The sequence below is a fragment of the Rattus norvegicus genome, chromosome 1, assembly GCF_036323735.1.
Source record: "Rattus norvegicus strain BN/NHsdMcwi chromosome 1, GRCr8, whole genome shotgun sequence".
Lineage (NCBI taxonomy): Eukaryota > Metazoa > Chordata > Mammalia > Rodentia > Muridae > Rattus > Rattus norvegicus.
The window spans coordinates 33,476,543-33,483,936 of record NC_086019.1 but is presented as its reverse complement, the minus strand read 5'-3'; the positions used below and the strand labels follow the sequence as shown (position 1 = coordinate 33,483,936).

Sequence of the window (7,394 nt, the reverse complement as noted above, 5' to 3'; positions counted from 1 at the left end):
AGTGAACTCAGAAGCTAGGAAGCACAGTAGAGGGTCTAGGGGTAAAGGAATGAGACAGGACACAGTTGTCACAGTGCCATGGTCACCTGCTTTAGCTCTTAACACTCAAGATTTGTTCATGCCAGAAGCTGAGGAATGGACCAAAAAGCCTCAGAATGGCCACCACCACAGGTCAGGGGAACTGGAACTTTCTACCTACTCCTACCAGTTAACTTCATCCAGTTTTTCTCTCCAAGAGTCAAAACTCTTCTGGCAAAACTGTATGGACGCTGGGGTAAAACCTTCCCATAGGATGTTCATAAATGGCTTATTACCCTTGTGATATAGTGATGGTATCTTGTTGTCACTCCTCTGCTTCTGTTAAATTATGTAAGACAAATGAAGATGTTCTTTAGGTATATTCTGTGTCCTTCTAGGATGGGACTATCCGTGTGCCTTCAAAACTCATACTGAAACATAGTCCATATTGTAGTGGTACGAAGACATGGGGGGCATGGTCCTGAGATGCAAACCCTGACAATTTTAATCTATTACCTGAGAGCTCTTTGGCTCATGAGTCTCTTCGGCCTTTTGTTGACACCTGGATTGTACTGCCACCTTGGAATGAGGGGAAGGTATGTCTTTGAAGGAGGGCAAAGACCATGCAATGCCCAGTAGAATGTAAAGCCTCAAGCAGGGCTTCCCTAGTTCATCAAACATTTTACCATAAGGGCAGACTGGAGTGAGCAACAGGCAGAGACGGAAGGAAGCTTCTCCTGGAGTGAGGAAGATGTACTTGGCAGAGCCCACAGGGTGCACCTGGCGGGGATCACCGGTATACCACAGGACAAGGACCTGCAGCTGCTCCGCTCACCTGCACACATTGCTGTTTATCAGGACACTTTGCCTAGCAGCCATGGAGCAGGTGACTCCTCAGACACCCTAAGAACCCCCGTCAGGTCACATTTGCTTTTACCTAGTGATGGAGTTCACGAATAGTTTCAAAATATGAGTAAGGCCATCAAGCGCACACAATAGCCTTAAAGGAAACTGTTACTAGAGTGGAAACTGTAACTAGAGTTCATACCTAATGGTATTGTCTCAATAGTCTGGGTGTGTATCACACATGCTGTGTTGGGGACAGCATATGATGACAGGGACTGCCAGCAGTAGGCTGGGATGGAAACATCTCAGAAGCAGCTCCTGGTTAAAAAAAAAAAAAGAGGTGGTGTCTGGTACCCTGAGAAGCAGGAGACACATCCCTCCAGGAGACCCACCATCTGAAATAGGAGGCTGCCTGCAGTAGGCCTGGATGGATGGACAGCTCCCACAGCAGCTCTTTGTAAAAACTGGTTGTTCCCATTTCTCCTAACCTTAGCCCTGGACAACGGCTGCATAGATTACATTTGTATGTGACTGCCTTTCAGTTGGCCTTGGTGTGCATAATTATTCTATTATATCTGACTTTCCTACTTGTTTCTCCTTCTGCTCTGGTGAATTCCGAGAAACTGTATGTTCCTTGATATTGTGATTCTTAAACAACTGGAAATTAAGTCATGGGGCACAGCACAGCACAGCCCTAACAGCCCAGGTTCATGCTGTGTGTTCTCATCCTGGAAACAATATAATAACTGCACAATAATAGTTCCTGATTAATGCTTGACTTGCAAAGAAAGTTTGAAGAAATTATTAGAAAAATGAATTAGAGTCAACATTGGGACCCCAAGAAAGGAAAAAGTTATTAAGTTAGGAAATGTTTTACATAATATTTGAGAGTGGTTCCCGGATAAGGAAGTATAGAATATATAAAATTATATACTAGTAAACTAAGTCCAAATACTGGGACTCTTACGAGAGTCATTGTGTGCAAGGAACAGAAAGTTAGTGGGACTGCCGAGTTAAGGGTTAACTTGATTCTTTCTGGAAGCTTAGCCCCTGTCATTTATCATTAGAGCTTCACAGGAAAATGCAGGTAGCTGACCTAGGAGCTCTGAGCTCTGAAGTATAATAAGTGAAAAGTTAAAGTTTAAATAATGATAAGTTTGTGATTTTTATTATTATTTTGGCCACAGGCCTGGGAATAGGGGAAGCTTGAAACTTTGAGGGACAATTGTAATTCTTAATTCTTTGTGGGATATGGTTATTCTTTTGACTTTGATGTGGCAATGATTATACAATGTCTTATCTACCTGCTTTTAGATTGTCAATAAAAGACTGAGGCAAAAGAAAGGCTGGAGAGCAAATGAGAGAGCGAATGAGAGAGCAAATGTGAAAGTGAGTGAAGGAGAGAACGAGGGAACAAATGAGGCAGCGAGTGGGGGCATGAGAAGAACATGTGAAGAGTGAGTGAGAGAGAATGTGAGGTGTGTATGAAGAGTATGTGTGTGAGTGAAAGGAGAGTACATGTGATGTGTGTGAGGTGTGTATGAAGAGTGTGTGTGAGAATGAAAGGGTAATGAGGTGTGCATGAGTTTGGGAGTTTGAGAAAAGGAAAGCACAATGGAGAAAAGCAGAGTGTGAGAGAGAATGCAGAGTGCAGAGTGTATGCAGCTTCAAGCTGAAAAAGAGAGAGAGAGAGAGAGAGAGAGAGAAGAAGAAGAAGGAGGAGGAGGAGGAGGAGGAGGAGGAGGAGAAAACTTTAAGCCTTGAAATTGCCTGTCAGTTTGTACCCCAAGAGTAGTCTGTGTATATTTATTATGCGCCTTCCCCATGTCCCTGCTTCCAGTTGAGAACTCTGATCCTGTGTCGAGAATGGACCCCAGCAATGCTAGAAGATGCAGCAGCCTACAATTGGTATGTTTCCAACTGTTCATTTTATTTTTCTTTTATTTTGTCTCCCAATGATCTTTTAATATTATTTTATTCCTTGTACCTTTCCCTGTGACTGTGTTAGGCTAACCCTAACCCTCAAGTCACCTTCATGATTGGATTACTCTCTCAATACCAAAGGGATTTTGTTGCTATTGTCGATGATGATGGTGGTGGTGATGATGATGATAATGATGATGATGGTGATTTTTGTGTATTGATTGTATGTTCATGGATGTCTACATGCATTTTCATGTATCACAACATGCATGTTTCAGTCATAGGAAAATTTACTACAGTAGGCTATCTCCTTCCCTTAAATGGATATCAACCATGATCTTCTTGTCAGTCACCTTCTCCTTTGATCTGACCCCTTTCCTAGGCCTGGGTGGAAGAAGAGGCCAAGTGTCCCCAGAGGCAATGCATTCATTTACCAAGATGATTTATACATGTAATAAGTTTAAACTAACAGAAAAGGGGAAAGTTGAGAAATGTGGGTGACAGTTTGCAAGTCACCAAAGGGAAAATTTATGTGTCCTGCCACTGTGGGGTTGAGTGGATCTGTCTGAACTTCAGTCAGTGGGAATGAGTCTTCAGGCTGAAATTACCAAATATATATAATACTTCTTCTACAACAATTCTCAATGATAATGACCTGCTAATAAGTGCATAGGCCTTGTTTGGCACTGAAATATTAACATTAAACATGTAGGTGCACATATATGTGCATCTATTTAACTATGGTTTTATTTATTTATTTAATATATGTGAGTACACTGTCACTGTCTTCAGACACACTAGAAAGGGACATCAGATCTCATTACGGATGGTCATGAGCTACTATGTGGTTGCTGGGAATTTAACTCAGGACCTCTGGAAGAGCAGTCTCTCCAGCCCTGATTTTTTTAAAGGAAAAAAAGAAAAAAAGAAGGAAAGAAAGCAAACAAAGAAACAAACAATTCCACCTGTCAGCACTGAGTGTGCCTGATTCTTTCACATACATCCAGAGCTAGTTTGTTCCGGTTCCATGCCAGCAAGTGTGTTGGAGTCCAAGAGTCCTTTGAAAAACAGTAATGATAGAGCACTCATAAACAGTCAACATTCCAGGGCTCTTGCTTTTTATTTATGAGTGTGGAGTTTGTTCTCCCAGCCCCCGCCTTCATTTACTCAAAGCTCTTACATTTATGGAACAGGTTCAGTAGCAGGTATTTCAGACCATCACGTCTCACATCCTCAGCCCTTTATCTCTCTCTCAGTGGATGTATGTGTTTCCTGCAAGGCCACTTGAATCATGAACAACTGAGTTAGGATGAGTCTGTGAATTGATTTCACTGATGAGCAAATACGGGTCAAATGCTTGGGAGTTGAACTCATTCTAAAACAATGTTGTGACAGGTCCCAATGTCAGACAGAAGTGTGTTAATCACACAAATACCCGGAGATACGTGAGGAGAGGGGGTGGGGGGAGCCTTGTTAATGACATCTTCAAACTGCATCCCTCCCCAGGTTCTCACCAGAATTTATGGCTCGAGAAGGAAACTGCTTCACATTATTGAGGTTATGTCCGAGTCTGCCCTTTCTCATGCCTGACACCTCAGAATGGTGGAGGAGACAGACGGGATCCAGCATCCCGGACTTGTCAAAACCACTTTTCTCATCAGTAACCCTGCTGGCTCAGCCAAGGTATGTGCATGCCTTGCTGCAGTGAGGACTGATTAAGTAGTTGTCCACACTTGACTTTCTTATGATTTAAACAGAAACATGACTCCTCCCTGCTCCTGAGTGTTTCTCAGTCCCTGTAGGGTGAGCCATGTTACCTTGAAGTAGACCAGTAGCCACAAGAAAGCCTATCCTGGATACTGGGCTATAGTCATCACAGCCTGGACTTCTGATAACAGATTTCTTCGACTCAGCACTCTGCATCCACAGAGATATTGATTTTGTGAGTAACAGTAATTCCCTCATATTTACAGTGAAGTTGTCTTATTTCCTCAGACATCACTTCAACGTGCTAAATGTCCTGACTTCCATTCTCCTTCAATGCCCTTCCTACCCCTGAACACTGAGTTCTATGCTCATGGCTCATGCTGTGGCTCATCTTAGGTTGGTCACAGCTATTAGACTGCAGTATATCTGCATACTTTTCTTCTTCTAGCCACAGATGGACATGCCCTCCTCACGAGTGCTCTTTCAAAGGTCAAGTGATGTAGGAAACCAGCATACCACACTTTGGAACTGATGAGAACAGCACCTGCAGAGACAACAGCATGCTATCAAGGCTTCCTGTGAGTTGTTTTGTATCTAAGTGCAGGTCAGAACACCATAAAACCCACACAGACACCCAAGGAAACCAGTCCTACCTCCTGGTTAATACAGAAATTTCTTCCTTTTAGGTCTCCTAGGACATAGATGCAACTGTGTGTTCAAGTAAAGAATTAACTCACATGAATTGCCTACCAAACTCACAGATGGATTTGGGTCATTTTAGAACATGGCTTAGAAGGACTAGGCTCAGAAATGATGTTATAACTTCCCAGACTCCTATCTGCTTTTTAAAGTTCTGAGCACTATATGCAACATTTTCTGCAGGGGAACAGTAGAATTACTGTCTCTCTCCCCCTAAGGCTGTCCTAGTTCCCATGCAGACTGAAGAGAAGTGAGGAAGACTGTATCTGTGTTCATGATCAGCATCTGAGTAGCCCTGTTCTTTATTTAAATAACTAGGTGTGAGTGAGAACACTGATCACGGGGCTTGCCTGAGAATCAATTAGGACCAGAATGGAGACTAACCACTTAGAATTGTTTCTGTGTGAGTGCTTAACACAATTTGAGGCAGACTGTACCACCTTCCAGAGGAAGTCCAGCTTCAAAGACCCAGCAGGGAATGCAGGCACATCAGAAGAAAGGCATCTGCTGCTTCCACTCACCGGGTCTGGTCCCCAAATGGTCATAAATTATAATTGTTTCCTCTTTGGAGCACGCTCTGTGTCCTGGCTCTGTGCTACACCATCTTAGAATAAAGGCAGGCCCCTCTTCCCTCATGATACAGCCATCTCTGCATCAAAACTGCTAAGCCAAACATATGAGCACCATGTTGTGCTCTGATCATGGGGTTTGAGCACAAGTTCTTGAGTGTTCTTGAAATTTACCAGGATGGTGACCTTGTGGAGCCGACCTGCACTCAGAAATTATTGCCAAACATGAAATGATAGTAGATGTGTTTATGAAGTCCGACATGTTTTCCACGTCCTGCCTCTCTCTCTCTGCAATCCAGAAAAAAAAAAAAGCCAATCACTGCAAAACTATGGAGAAGAAGGCTCTTCCTGATTGATCACAGAACCTGGAGAGCCATATGGTACTACTTCAGGTAATGAGCACTGACAGGCCTTGGGACAGCAGCCATAAAGTCTCTCGGAAGAAACAGCCATTATCACTGTGGTGGAGAAACGGAGGTGATTATTAGAGTGGAAGGACACTCCTGTGGAGACTACCCAGACTTTAGGAACTAAGTTTTGAGAACGACTGCAGCTTCCAGCAGAGACATACCTAGAGCTCAACATGGGGTACCAACTTCTCCATACTGGTCATTTTCCAACACCAGCTGGGCTGCTCTTGTCTTTTGTGTGCAACAACATGAAGGTTAACTGCTGTATGACCAGTACCTCTGAAAGTTGGTTTCCTTTCCAACTCTTCAGACTAGGTAGGTGTACTGGCTGGTTTTGTGTGTCAACTTGACACAAGCTGGAGTTATCACAGAGAGAGGTGCCTTCCTTGAGAAGATGCCTCCATGAGATCCAGCTGTAAGGCATTTTGCTAATTAGTGATCAAGGGTGAGAGGGCCCAGCCCCTTGTGGATGGTACCATCCCTGGACTGGTAGTCTTGGGTTCTATAAGAAAGCAAGCTGAGCAAGCTAGGGACAGCAAGCCAGTAACATCCCTTCATGGCCTCTACATCAGCTCCTATTTCCTGACCTGCTTGAGTTCCAGTCCTGACTTCCTTTGGTGATGAACAGCAATGTGAAAGTGTAAGCTGAATAAATCTTTTCTTCCCCAACTTGCTTCTTGGTTGTGATGTTTCTGTAGGAATACAAACCCTGACTAAGACAGTAGGAAACTTGGACTACAGACTGCCTATGGGACTCTCCGTCTCTACATGTAGACTTTGCTGGTGTCAGGAAGCATTGGCACATGTCTTGCTAGTACTGGGTGACCTTCAGACGCCACCTTGACTTGGAATTGTGGTCATCTGGGTTCTCTGTGTCGTACAATGAGGTCATGGCTAAGGTGCCTCCCACTGCTCATTATGAAACAGCTTTCTGCAGGGTTTCCCATATACTACAGTCCCAAACATTATGAATAAAATGAGTTTGAGGAAGAGAAAGTGTACCTCTAATATTATTATTATCTTATGCTCTGAAAAAAATACACCTGACAAGATACCCGAAAATACAGCTAAAAGTGGAGATGCAAAAGCATCAGGTAGGCAATTAAATTCTTCCATGTCCACTCTGTGATTTATCCTCAGGTTGGAAACCACAGGACAAAGTTTGTTTTAGCTGTGCCTCTTTGCAAAAAGCATGTGACAGGTTTACTGTCACATTATGAGA

The 7,394-nt window shown here is 43.4% G+C and overlaps 1 long non-coding RNA gene across 1 annotated transcript; it reads left to right on the top strand.

The window, feature by feature from the left end:
- Positions 1-2,213: 2,213 nt before the first annotated feature.
- LOC134484857 (uncharacterized) lies at positions 2,214-6,839 on the top strand. Its single transcript, XR_010062660.1, has 5 exons — positions 2,214-2,253; positions 2,705-2,772; positions 4,294-4,729; positions 4,943-5,072; positions 5,181-6,839. It is a non-coding gene; the product is annotated as an uncharacterized LOC134484857 (long non-coding RNA).
- Positions 6,840-7,394: the final 555 nt, after the last annotated feature.